Genomic DNA, 13,288 nt, shown 5'->3' on the forward strand with positions numbered 1-13,288 from the left:
CAGAACAGTGAATCTTCTCACACTTTGTAACGTTTCCTTCTGCCAACACTTAAAGACGTTCTGACTCTGAGGAAACCAGGTGATGCAGAGTTCCAGCTGTTATTTTGTCCCATTTATCCTGCAAACACGTCTTAAGGTGTGCAGCAGTACGGGGGGGGTGGTTGTTTCAAAGTTCAGGAGGTCTGAACAGGGCCCAAACCTCAGTTACCCACTCAGACTCATTTAAGCCAGTGGCGAGGGGCCCTGCTTCCCTGAAGCCTCACCCAACCGGGTGAGTTCCCCCAATGAGCTGGACACCAGTTTATAGCAGCTCTCCTGTTACTGATTTGTTTTTAGGGCTAGTTTCGTTTCGTAGCCTAGATCGAGGCTCAAAGGGTCTGTTTTAATCCTTTGGCTGGAACGACCCCTAAAAACCATTTATCAAACATTATAAACATTTATCAGCACGCCACTTTAGCCTTTGAAGCTCTGCCAGATTCAACAAGTGAAGGTCCACAATTTAGACTTTACCTGCAGGATTAATGTTAATTAAAGCACTTTATCAGGATGAAAGCATACAACTTAGTTCCTCTGATTATCTCTCTATCCCTTGTCTTTCCCTATTCATTTGATAGCTGAGGCTATTTAATCTCAGTATCCCAGTAACTCCTGGCCAAAGGGCGAATAATCCCCCCCCAGCTATTGGAATATAAATCCTCCTCATGGAAGAAGAACTCCTTATGAGGTCTTTTAAAGCCATCACAGCTTTTCCATAACTACAACAGCTAAATGGGCAGGAAAATTACAGATAAATCCAACTGCAATCTACAGTTTATTGAGAACTCGTTAATTCCTCATTTGGTCCTGGTGTAAAATGCAGAATATGGTGTCTTGTTGAAAAATGATCCAAAATCTTGGCTTGATACTGTCTGTAATCAAATATAAAGTTTTCAGTTTTTCCTCTCGCTTTTTTCTGATTTTTGGGGTTGTAATAACTTGTTTTTATCTCACAGAACTGATTTTATGTAGTGTGTGTTATATACTGGAAGAGAGCAGGACGATAAGAATAGAGCTCCTCAAAGGATTAGTCAGGCGTCTGATGGACATTCCTGTGATTTTAAAGGACTTTAAAGGCAACATAAAGTATGAAGTAGTTGAACCAGCAGCAGTAACAGCTCCAGCACTTCCACAGTGAAGCAGCTCCACATCACAGACTGAATTCCCACATCTCCACTCCCATTTTCCTCCTTTTCACTGCCACTTTATTCTCCTCCTCCTCCACCTCCATCCTCTCCATCTTTTTTCCAATTACACTCTCGCCTGCTCCCCCTCCATGCATTATAAATCAGGCCAAGCCCAAATAGCACTCTCTGCAGTCTGCCGTCCTGTCAGCTTGTTCCACGTATAACTCATGAATTAATTGGGGAGCTCTGGGACTCAGAGGCAAGCAGAAATACTCCCTGCATTCTTTGTGGAATAGGCTCAGGGTATTCCTTTAAAATGATCTATGACGTGGTAGCAGCTTGTCAAACGCCTTTTTTCCCCTTTCAGCTTGGATGCAGACGCATTCCAGCATGAAGCCAAGTTGATTTTACAAAGCTGGTCACTGTCTGAGTGATTGGAGCCAGCGTTTTAGAGAAAAACAGGAGATTTATAGCAAATAGTTGATTCTGAGCTCACAGAATACATGCAAGGAGATAAAGACAGCTGTAAAATTTAGATTAATTTTGAAAGCCATATGATTCAGTGATTCTTTGGTGGGAAAAGTTTGGACTAAACGCTAAAAAGAGGAATAAAACTGAGTAAAACTGAAACTCTTTTTATTGACCCCCAAAAAAACATTAATTAAGCACAACATCCTTCTGTACTGACCTGAACCAATAGACTTAACATGTTACCCCAAAGTACTCAATATCTCAGGAGCAGATTCTGTTCACACAGCAAATGGAATCTAAGGTGACATATTAGGCCCCAATCAATAATTCACCACAATTTCTGAGGTCTTATTGAGACGTATCAGACAGGCTTTGGTCAAATTAACGGTTGGTTTAAGCACAGCGGCTCTTATCTGACCCCCACTGAAACAGCTCCGCTGCAGCACTCTGCAGAAGGGTGGAGTCTTAACTGTCAGCTAACAAAGTGATGTGGGAACAATAATGTTCATCTTTCAGAAAGGAACAGCAGTAACTCCTTAGAAGTTGGTGTACGTCATCTTCATTAGCTAAGCTGTTAGCGTTAGCTGCTGCTAACAAAGTAATGTGGGAACAATAATGTTCATCTTTCAGAAAGGAACAGCAGTAACTCCTTAGAAGTTGGTGTACGTCATCTTCATTAGCTAAGCTGTTAGCGTTAGCTGCTGCTAACAAAGTAATGTGGGAACAATAATGTTCATCTTTCAGAAAGGAACAGCAATAACTCCTTAGAAGTTGGTGTACGTCATCTTCATTAGCTAAGCTGTTAGCGTTAGCTGCCGCTAAAGGAAGAAATAAATCAGTAAATAAACCATGAGGAGTTATTTCTCAGATGCTTCCATTTCCCTGCTCTGAAGTTCAGGCTCTGAGAGTTGGAACTGATCCTCTTTGTGGCTCAGTTCCTTCAGTCCAGCGTTGAACTGAACCAAGTTGTTAAAACAGTGGGATGAAAAGTGTTTGCTGCACATTCACAGTCTTTAGCTAACTCTGCTGGAACATTAGCCTCAGATATAGTTTATCCACTGGGCTCTTATATCCTCTGAGGCTGCTGCTGGATGGAAGATGCATGCTCCTCAGTGCAGCTGACAGCAGAACATTTCCACCAGAAGCTGGCTTCATCCGCCCAGCAGGGTGGATGCAAGTGGGCGGGGCTTAGCGGAGGAGGCGGAGCCAACTTAAGGAGTGACGTACTTTTTAAATGAACTGTCAAACAAAGGGGAACTAAAAAAAAAAGGAGCTTACACTTGGGATAAAGCTCAAACAAAATACCAGGAACACAGAACAGAGACTAAACCAAAGACCTAAGAAACAGTTAAATCAGAGCAAACACTAAGAAAAGCAATACACAAAAACCCATTCTGCTCAGGCAGAAAGTTCAGTTAAATTCAATTCACTTTTATTTATACAGCGCCGAATCACAACATCTCAAAGGAATTCAAAGATACAATTCATGATCCAATCAAAGTTAAGTCGATTCAAAACTAGTCTAATTCAAACAGAGCCAATTTAAAAAAGGTAACCAACAAGTTGCATGAAAGCATCTCTTTGATCCAATCCCCCCATCTTTTAACAAGAAGAAACCTCCACCTTCCAGGCCTGGCGTTGCCATGGAGAATTACCTGCTTCTTCACGCTTGAGTCGGTGCTGTGACCAGGATTCAAGGTTTAAGCGTGTTTTCGGGGTTTCCTTTCACCTTTTTTTAATCCACATCTTGTGGATTAAATCAGATTTGCAGTATCTGTTGTCGTTGTTCTGTTAAAATCCAGATTTAATCACTCCAGATTACAGTTTCAATTCGTGATTTTTTCAGTTTTCTTCCTAATTCAGTTAAAGAAAAGACTGAAATGTGACTATTACCACTTGTTTTGTCACAGAAAAGGCAGCTTTTGTACAAAGCTGGTGGTTTGACTTGTATTTGATCTTCATGTGCGTCAGAACACTGAGAAAAAGAATAACAGGGTTTTAGAAGAAGGTCTTAGACTGTCTTAGGCTGCTGAAGACCTGAGGTGTGGACCGAAGGGGTTAAATGAGATGCAGAAAAGCTGCCAGACCGGAAAGGAGGTCGTATTTTAATCAGCATCCTATTTAATGATTAGCATTTGCTTTAGTCTGCCCAGGCTGTAAAATGGTTTGGCACACCAGGCCACTCTAATCCAATCTAATGTGCTGAGGTATGCCAGATCAAGCAGATCAATCTCAGAAATTCTCGTCTTCTGGAACAAAGTCAGGAAGTAATTTGCACAGTCATGGAGACAGATTCCTGTTAAAATGAGGAAATACTTTTTCTTTAGTCTTCACTGATGAAAAGAAAAAGAGTGACCACAACACATTGACTCCAGCCTGTCAGTCTCAGGACTTTCTGTCGTGCTTCAGCTCATTAAAGGTGCAGCATGTGTTACAGAGGGACTGATTTTCAAGTCTTTTATAACTTGGTCATTGATTATCAATCATTCACTGAGTTCTGATCTCATTTGTGGGTCAAACATGCATGAATGAACTCTTTCGTTCTCAGTGTTTCCGCCTCTTTATTGTCGGTGCTTTCATGGCTCCTTGCAGCTCGGTGGCATGTCTGTAAAGAGTCATTCTAATGTTAGCATGCAATGTTTCTTTTTAACTTGGGTTGTATGAAGTAGGCTACTTACGAGTTGTCGGTGTCTTACCTGCAGCAGACAGTGGTCTAGCTCATGTGTGCACGAAGAAAGCAGGGTTTTGGCTTCTTGGTCTGACCTCAGAATATGCTTTAATTCCACATCTGTTGCTATGGTGATGGGAGATGCCAGCAAGATGCTGCCGGTGCTAACCTTATTAACAGCACTTTCAACATGTTTGCTCATAACTGTACAGTTGCTCTCTGACAATATGGAAGATATCAGGCAGGTTTACGTGCACAAATCTGTAATAAGGTGCTGTGCCAAATGGCGTTAGCCCTCAAAGGTCTATGCTGCAGCCCATACAGTTGAAATAGCTACTCTTCTATAATTACTCTCGTCTTTAAAGACTTAAAGGGGAACTCTGGTGTTTTTAAACCTGGACCTTATTTCTGGCATGAAATACGTTCATCTACTCACTGAGAACAGTTTGGTGAAAGTCGGCGTCCTTCGGAAGATATTTAGATAACTGGAGACCCATATAACGGAGTGAACGGGGCTTAGAGGATGCAGCCTCTAAATAAGGCATTATCTGTCTTTATTGGAGCAACAAAGGCATTCCTCCTCTGCTGGCATAGGTAAACATTGTCCACGAGAACATCACCAGTTAGCATCGACTCAAAGTCTTCGTCCACGTCGTCTAAATACAATAAATATCGTTTCTGTTTCTGTATTTATCAGACGCTTTTATCCAAAGCGACTTACCAATGAAGATATAACAGCTTTATAAAAAGCTAACAATAAGCTACATAGAAGGAACCCAGGAGTCCGACTCTGTCAGAGGGGACAGAGTAGAGATAGGGTGCAGGCATAGAAGGAAGTGCAGAAAGATAAAGTGCAGAGATAGAGGGGGGAGGGAAGTATAAGGTAAGTGCTGGGATAGGAGATGCTCTCTGAAGAGCTGGGTTTTCAGGAGCTTCTTGAAGATAGACAGGGACGCCCCTGTTCTGGTAGCGCTCAGTAGGTCATTCCACCATCGTGGGACGACACATGAACAGAGTTTGGATTGTCTTAGGCGTGGTGTAGGAGCTGCTAGACGACAATCCTGGGACCAACGGAGGGACCCAGTTGGGACAGAAGCCTTTGCAAGAGCATTCAAGTAGATGGAGCCGTTCCATTAAGCTCTTTGTAGCTAACATCAGGGACTTGAACCTGATGCAGGCGGCTAAGGGCAGCCAGAGGAGCTCAATGAACAGAGGGGGGACGTGTTCTTTTAGGCTGATCCAAGACCAGACGCACCGCCGCTTTCTGGACCATCTGCAGAGGTTTCACAGGCTGGAGACCAGTTAGGAAACCAGTTAGGAAACCAGTTAGGAGAACAGTTAGGAGAGCAGTTAGGAGACCAGTTAGGAAACCAGTTAGGAGACCAGTTAGGAGACCAGTTAGGAGACCAGTTAGGAAACCAGTTAGGAGACCAGTTAGGAGACCAGTTAGGAGACAAGTTAGGAGAGCGTTGCAGGAGTAAAGGTGGGAGATGACCATGGCCTGCACCAGGAGCTGGGGGGCATGTTGGGTTAGGTATGGTCTGATCTTTCTTATATCGAATATTCTGACATGTTGAACAAAACTAGCAGCAGCAAACTCTGTATGAAGTTAGCCGACCGTCACAGAGCACGGAGTAAACAAACGCGCGTCAATGACGTCATCCAAGTAGACGCCTATGTAGAAAGCCCCCTGAGCCCAGCTATGAGCTAACAGAGCTATGAGCTAACAGAGCTATAGCACACGTTCATTCATTCATTCTTCTTAAAGTATTGGTGAAATAAAGACAGATAATGCCTTATTTAGAGGCTGCAATAGTCAACAAAGCAGCTGGTTTGGAACTGGACTGTCTGTATGAAGTGAAGCTGGAACAGCATAATCTGGGTTCACCCTTTAATGTTTCCATAAAGCAGCTACAGACTGAGCCACTGCAGGATTTTTATGCCTTTTTTATTTTTATATTTTTATGATGTAATTAAAAAACTGCGGGTGCATGACTAACAAAGTGATACTTTCTGCATTCAGGAGAGGAAACCTGAGCATAACGGGTATAAAATAATGATTTTATCAGCTCACTTTTTGTGTTGTCACAGATTATATTAAAGCAAATATATGAGGGTTATGTAATCATTAATGATTTGAGCTTCGGTGTCACTTCCAGCTGTTTTCTCAGGTTTTATGGACCTATGAGCTCACATGGTGACATACTGTAATAATGGAAGGTCTACGCTGTCTAAGCTTCAGTTTAGAAAGGAGAGATTTAAGCCTTTTTCGATTTTATGTGCTAATACAAAAGTTCTGATCAAGAAACTTACTATTAAACTTTAATATTTTAAACTGGTCCTGAACAACAGTTCTCAAGCTTTCTGAAGGTCTTTCAGAGCTTTTCTTTGGACGTTTTCTGCTTTTTACCTCATTTTCAGTCCAGTCCTTTTTTATTTAAGCCACTTGACTCTGAGCTATGAAGCATTCAGGCAGAAAAAAGGCTCCTAACTCAAGGGAAGAACCAGTGTTGTGTCGACACAGAACAGACAACTTAGCAAAGAAGCCATTTTAAACTGGATCTTTAGGCACTTTGTCACAGAGACACATCATTTGTTCCCATTTCTTTAGCTGCATCTATGAAAAACAGCAAAGAAAACACAGTTTGACAGACAGAAAATAGGATTTCTGCAGCAACAAGGTGATTCCCAAAGAGCTATTAGCTGAAAACTTGGCATATCTCAGCATGGTGTGCAGTGTGTCCTTAAAACATTTGAGGAAACTGGACAAGTGGAGGACAAAAGAAGAAGTGTCAGGCCTAAAAAACTATCTCCAGCAGATGAACAGGATCTGAAAGTGATGTCCTTAAGAAAGAGGAAAAAATCCAGCTGTGACCTGACAGGACCTGAGAGATGCATCTGGAGCTTCAGCTGATCCATCTACTGTTGGCCCAAGCCTCATCAGAAATGGTCTCCATGGAAGGGTGGCTGTCAAGAAGCCGTTCTTAAGGAAGGGAAACAGGGAGAAAAGGCTGAGCTGTGCCAAATGACACAAGAAGTGGACTGAAAATCAGTGGCAACAGGTCTTATGGAGGGATGAATCCTCCCCAGAGCCCGGACCTCAACATTATTGAAGCAGTGTGGGATCATCTGACAGAGAACGGAACAAAAGGCAGCCCACATCCAAAGAAGAGCTTTGGGATGTCCTTCAAGAAGCCTGGAGAACTATTCCTGAAGACTCCTTAAAGAAATGACAGAAAGCTTGTCTCAGAGGGTTCAGGCTGTGTTGGAGAATAAAGGAGCTCAGACCAGAGATTCACTTTAAAGCTGCTGAGAACTGATAAAAAACTCTGCCTCAGATCCTGGGTTTATGTTCATGTTTCAGTGAATAATTGCAGCTGTTTCCTGTTTTCATGGAAATATATAAAGAAATGAGGTCTGGATCAGGACAGTTAGACTGTTTGTGGTTGGCTGGGATTTGTTGTTTGGGTCAGTGTTACTCTGTGAGTCACACATTCAGGTTTTTATTGAGGCGTTAGTTTTCTGTATCTGACTGTATGATTATGTCCATGTAATCCTCGTCCATCAGCCAAAGTGTGCCACTGGGATTATGGATGCTCCCCGTCGCCTGAATGTGTGTTTGTGTGTGAGCATCTCTTGCTCTGTGCCTGCAGATCAAACCGACTGGTGCCACTCTGGTGGAAGTGAAAGGATTAAGGGCAGCTGGTCCAAACCAAGCGCATATAAGAGGGGGTCGTCTGTGAAGAAACAGGCACGATGGACCTCAGCTGTTCTCCAGACTCTTACCGGGAAGTTTGGATTTGAGATCTGATTAACTTATTTAATGTTGAAACAACCCAACAAAATCATTTTCAGCAGACCAAATATCTAAATAAGACATAATTTCTATGCAGATATACAAATTCTGTAAGTAAATTGTAATTATTGCCCAGTTATATCGAACATTTCTGTGATTTGAGCTGATGCTCCAGCTGGAGCCATTAAACCAAAGCAAAGGAAAAGAACACCAAGTTTAAACTTCACCCTTTAAGTCATCATATGTCAGAGTTCCTGTTCAACTCATTATTTATCCGAATGAAACAAACATTGACCTAAAAGTGTTCAGTGACTGAATGAATCCATTAATGTGACACATCTCATGTTGTCAAACTGATAAAAGGCTGAAATGTGTGTTGAAGCTTCTTATAAACTGGGATCACAGGACAAATCACGTTTAAATTATACAATTCAAATCTGAATATCTGATTAAGTGAGTAAAATACACTTAAAATACTCCCTCTAAAGTTCATTGTACTCATAAATCAGAACAACTGCCTGTTAATTTGTGTCAAATCTTTCTAAAATACTGTAGTTTGCACCTTCATCTTCTCTGATAAACGATCAGCTGGGTAATTAACACCACACAGTCATTACTTCCTGACTCCCCTGTCCCTACCTGAAGGCAAACAGCAGGCCGTGCACGTGTGAGTGTGCATGCTGACTGTTCCCTCCCAGCATGAGCGTACTAATGAGCACACAATAGAGGCTCCATATGGCCTGCCTGTAGGGTGGTGGACGACTCGCAGGGTTAGACTGTAAATACATTTAAACACGACAGACTCGCTGCGTTTCAATCTGACACAACAGCATCATTTATGCTCTGTATTTTTATTTTACAGACAACATAAAACCCAGACATAAATGCAAGATAAAGCAGATGTGACAGCAGAAGCTAAAAAGCGCTGAATTACATCAAAATATTCCAAAATGATGCTGCATTCACAGGGAGAAAGATAATAAACGTGACATTAAAAATGTGTTACGTATGAATAAAATGTGCACGATGCTTTGTTTTTATATCATAAAAACACAGTGAATGTGTAGAGGAACATTCAATGTCTGCACACCACAACAACTAAGAATTAATTTGCTTTTACAGCCACAAAAAGGTTAAAACGGATCCTTATTTTCATGCCTGTTTTTAACAGGAAATGAACGAGCAAACTTGTTAGTTTGGTGGTTTGACGGTGGTGTTTTAGTGTTATATGACAACTGAGCAATGTGACGATGCTAAATGACCGGTGACAGAATATATGTATGTATCAGCTGCTTGTTATTTGAACGTTTAACAGAGGCGGGTGGTTGCACATACTGCCCCCTACAGGCTGAGGGCAGCAACAACAGCTGGTACCAGGCGATTATTCGTAGCTTTCCAAGCATCTTTGGGCTGTGCTGCAAGAACTTTTACCATCCTGAATCACAAAGAAGTGCTTATAAAGTCTGAGGGGATCAAATAAAAGGTATAAAAGGATGAAAATGGATGTCAAACTAACAAAAAAGTGTTGATAAAGTATGAAGTAAGTTGATTAATTTCAAGCTGATCCAATCCTGAGCCAAAGTTAAATTCACCGTTTATCATCTGCAACATAAAATCTGTCATTTAGCATTTCAGGAAAGCTAAAAAAAAAAAAATAAAATAAAATGAAAACTGAAGTAATGAAAATGTTTCCAAACTGAAATGATGAATAAATGGAGGTCAATCCAGTGTAGAAATATAAAGCTTGTTTATTTTCATTACTTTATAAACAAGTTTGGCCTGATGTCAGTTTAAAAACTGACTTGATTAATCCACAGACCGATAAATGGGTCGACTTTTAGTGATAAAAAGTCATTTTCATAGTTTTCTCAGGGTTCCAGTCGATATTAGGTCCCAAACGCAGGTCTGCCAGAGAAAGTCTGCTGGTGACAGTAAATGGAAGCTTTTATTAAACCGACTAAAGGTAAAGTTAAGTAAAACTGAAATAAAGGCTTTGTTGAACAAACCAACAGAACAAAGAAAGACAGACGGACAAATGACTGAGAATCACGGGAAACTAAGACATCAACACAGGAAAACCAGGAGAATAAAGCCAGAAGCAGGTGTAGAAGACCACAATAAAGTTACCAGAAATGAACCAAAATAAAACAGAAAACATCAGAACATGAACAAAAGAAAAACCGCAACATGTGACCCATCTGAGCATGACCATTTTCTAACTGATCACTCATCATTCACAGCACTTCTGATCTGAAAAACAGACTTTTACAGTCAGCTGAACGCCAACCAGCACCAAGAAGAAGGCCATTTTCTATTTAAATCGATGTTCACTTGAAAAATCCAACATCGATTAATTAATATATACCATCTGTGTCATTGTCTGTGTTAGGAATAAGTTTAGGATAAGTTTTAAAGAACCTTAATTTACTGTGAGGAAGCAGCTGAACCAGCTCACCTGAAGGCAGCGTTTTGGACCCAGAAAGTCTGGAACTGGAACAATTCAACATTTAATTTTTCAGCCTTTATGTCACAAAAGTTGCACACTTTAAATGATAAATTCTCCTAAAATAATGACACTCATCTTTAACTCTGGGCTCTTTCATTTTCTTTCTCCTTCATTATTCAGCAACGATGTCTAAATGCAAAGAGACAGTGTGGCTGCAGCAGCTGCATGGAAACAGGAGAAGGAAGGTTAAAGAAAAAGGAAAATGATACAGCAGGAAAAGTCAAAGAAGTCGCAGCAAGACAAAGAGGGAAGAAATAAAGAAAGAAAACCGATGTTTGAAGGTGATTTGAGGTGATTCAGAGTCCATAAAGCTGCAGGACTTTTACATTATTGTTGAGAAATCATCTCTGAATTCACACTAAGTCAACACATCTGTGACTCCTCTTCCTCCTCCTCTTCTTTCCATCCTTCCTTCCCTCCATCCCCCTCCCACCGGCCTCCCATCTGCCTCTTCCAATCCCCTCTCCACGCCCATCCCCACTCCCAGCCCCTGCTCTCCCCTCCCATCAGCCAGATGGCACCTTCTGGCTGGCAGCGCAGCGCACAGGTGGACCGTACCACTGTGGGTGTGTGGGGGGGTGGGGGCAGCGGGGAGGAGTGCTGCAGAGACGGAGGGGAGGAAGGGAGAAGAGGCTGACACTATCCTTCGCTGCTCTAATCTCTCAGTCCTGCCTCCGTGTGTGGATGTTCGTCACATCCACAAAGTCCACAACAGATTTTAAGGAATTTAAAAAATAGATTTCTTCAGCTTCAGTCTGATTCGTCCCGGTAAGAGAAGTCATTTCTTGTACTGGAGTAAGTTTGGGTTGAATGATGTCAGGATATGATTAATTTAACTTCTTTATTTGGTTTTGGATCAGTCATTTAAAATGAGTTTGTTTGTTGTTTAACTGCCATCCGATCAGTCATCAGAACTTTCTGCTTTTGTAGTAGATCTCCAGCTGCTTTGGACTGTAAGAAATGCAGAGAAATCAGCCTGAGTTGATGACAAAGTGCAAAGTAAAATAGGGCATCCATCTATTTACAGCGAGCAGGAAGCTGGAAAGCTTCTGTCCAGCAGGGATTGCTTGCCAACAGCATTATGTAATCAATAGACACACCAAAGCAAACACGCGTCTCATGTTACACTCTTTTTAATGCCGTATGTACTCTCCGTTTAAAAGCCTGAGCCTTGTTTCTGCTGGGCAGAATGGGACTCCAGCTGTGAGCTCGTCTAGTTTCTGTTAATCAATGCAGGCTCTCATTTATCTTTTGTTTTCATCATGAAGAGGTTTATTCTCCACACAGATAACTCTCAACTGAAGCCCAGGCGGCTCTGTAATGAAATGAGGTTAAAGGGTTAAGCCTAAAGTTCGGTGTTTTCATCAGATCACATCTTTGTAGCCGATGCTTTCATCTAAAGTGACTCGTAGGTTACCCAAGGATACTTGTACATATAGACTAGGACACGGGGAATCGAACCAGCGATCCTTGGACTGCTCTAGAGCAGTTTATGTTCAGATTACATCGTCTGATTCTGTAAAGTCAGACTGGCAGGCACAATCTAAAAGTGATTGATTGGCTGAACAAATGACAGAAAATCATCGTAACTTTATTTAAATAGGTGAGTTGGCTCTTTAATCTAACCTTAAGATAATGAGATATTTTGAGGGCTGAGATAAAAACTGATGAATTACGTTCTACATTAAAGCTGTTGTTCCTGCAGCCAGGTCTCTTCCTCATCAGGGGTCGAAGCTTGTACATTTTATCCTCGGCTGATCTCACATTTCTCATGAGGATCAAGGGAAGAAATGGTTTAAACATCCTCCTTATCCTCCATTTTGTTCCTGTTCCTGGGTCCTAGACGTCTCCTCTTCACCTCATCTTGATTTTCGGGTCTTATTCCAGACATTTCGCTGCTCCGACAGGTTAACAGTTTTCCTGTTACCATGGTTACCTGTTAATGTGTCTTTGATGGGGTCTTTTTTGAGTTGATTTCCAGGTTCTGATGGAAGAGCTAAACCCTAAACGTTGGGTATGAAGTCAAAAGTTTAAGATCCTCGTGCAGCTCGACACAAACAGCAGGCAGACATCAACTGAAGTGTCGCCTCATTGGGGTATTTGTGCAGAAGAAGCATCAAATGAAGCATAAAACGCTCCTTTTTATGTTTGCGAGCACAGAACCTGAAGAGGAAAATCTGGTCAACAAAGACAGATCAGAACCACTGTTGTGGAACATGTTCTCTCTGATGGCAGGTTCTGGTTTTGTTGAGCTGTTAACACAAAGTAAGTCAGGGTTTGTTGACCCCTCAGTTACAACAAAGGTTTATCTTAGAGAACGAGTTCCAGTAAAATCAGTCACATAAAAACAGCCCTAAAATCTCCTAAAAGAGAATTCCTTTACTCGAGGAATAAAATTAGTTGTTTAGCGTAGAATTTAGCAACCAATCAACTAAAAGTAAAAACTGCTCCTCAAACTGTTTAACAACAGCAGTTTATTTTCTCTTTATTACTCATATGAAAATATGAAAGTGCATCAGAGAACAGGAAAACCATTCAGCTTCAGATAAAGATCTGTATTTGAGAACAAATAGAAAATGTTGCAAAGGATGATATAAACAGAGCTCCATATGCCAGGTCAGCATGCCTTCCAGGGGCCTTCCTGGGGCCCTTCCGGAACCTTCTTGGGGCCTTCTTGGGACCTT

The 13,288-nt window shown here is 41.6% G+C and overlaps 1 protein-coding gene across 2 annotated transcripts in view; it reads left to right on the forward strand.

The window, feature by feature from the left end:
• The window catches only part of LOC140307737 (synaptic vesicle glycoprotein 2B-like), a 49,720-nt gene that overhangs the window by 1,247 nt on the left and 35,185 nt on the right, over positions 1 to 13,288 (forward strand). The window contains exon 1 of one of the 2 annotated variants that reach the window (XM_072386724.1): positions 11,224 to 11,372. The exons of the other annotated variant lie outside the window; for it this stretch is intronic. The gene's annotated coding sequence lies outside the window, so the exon portion shown is untranslated. Of the gene's footprint in view, positions 1 to 11,223; positions 11,373 to 13,288 lie in introns of those variants that run through there. 2 annotated transcript variants of the gene reach the window in all.

The sequence above is a fragment of the Leuresthes tenuis genome, unplaced genomic scaffold (genome assembly GCF_036924035.1).
Source record: "Leuresthes tenuis unplaced genomic scaffold, fLeuTen1.0.hap1 SCAF_5, whole genome shotgun sequence".
Lineage (NCBI taxonomy): Eukaryota > Metazoa > Chordata > Actinopteri > Atheriniformes > Atherinopsidae > Leuresthes > Leuresthes tenuis.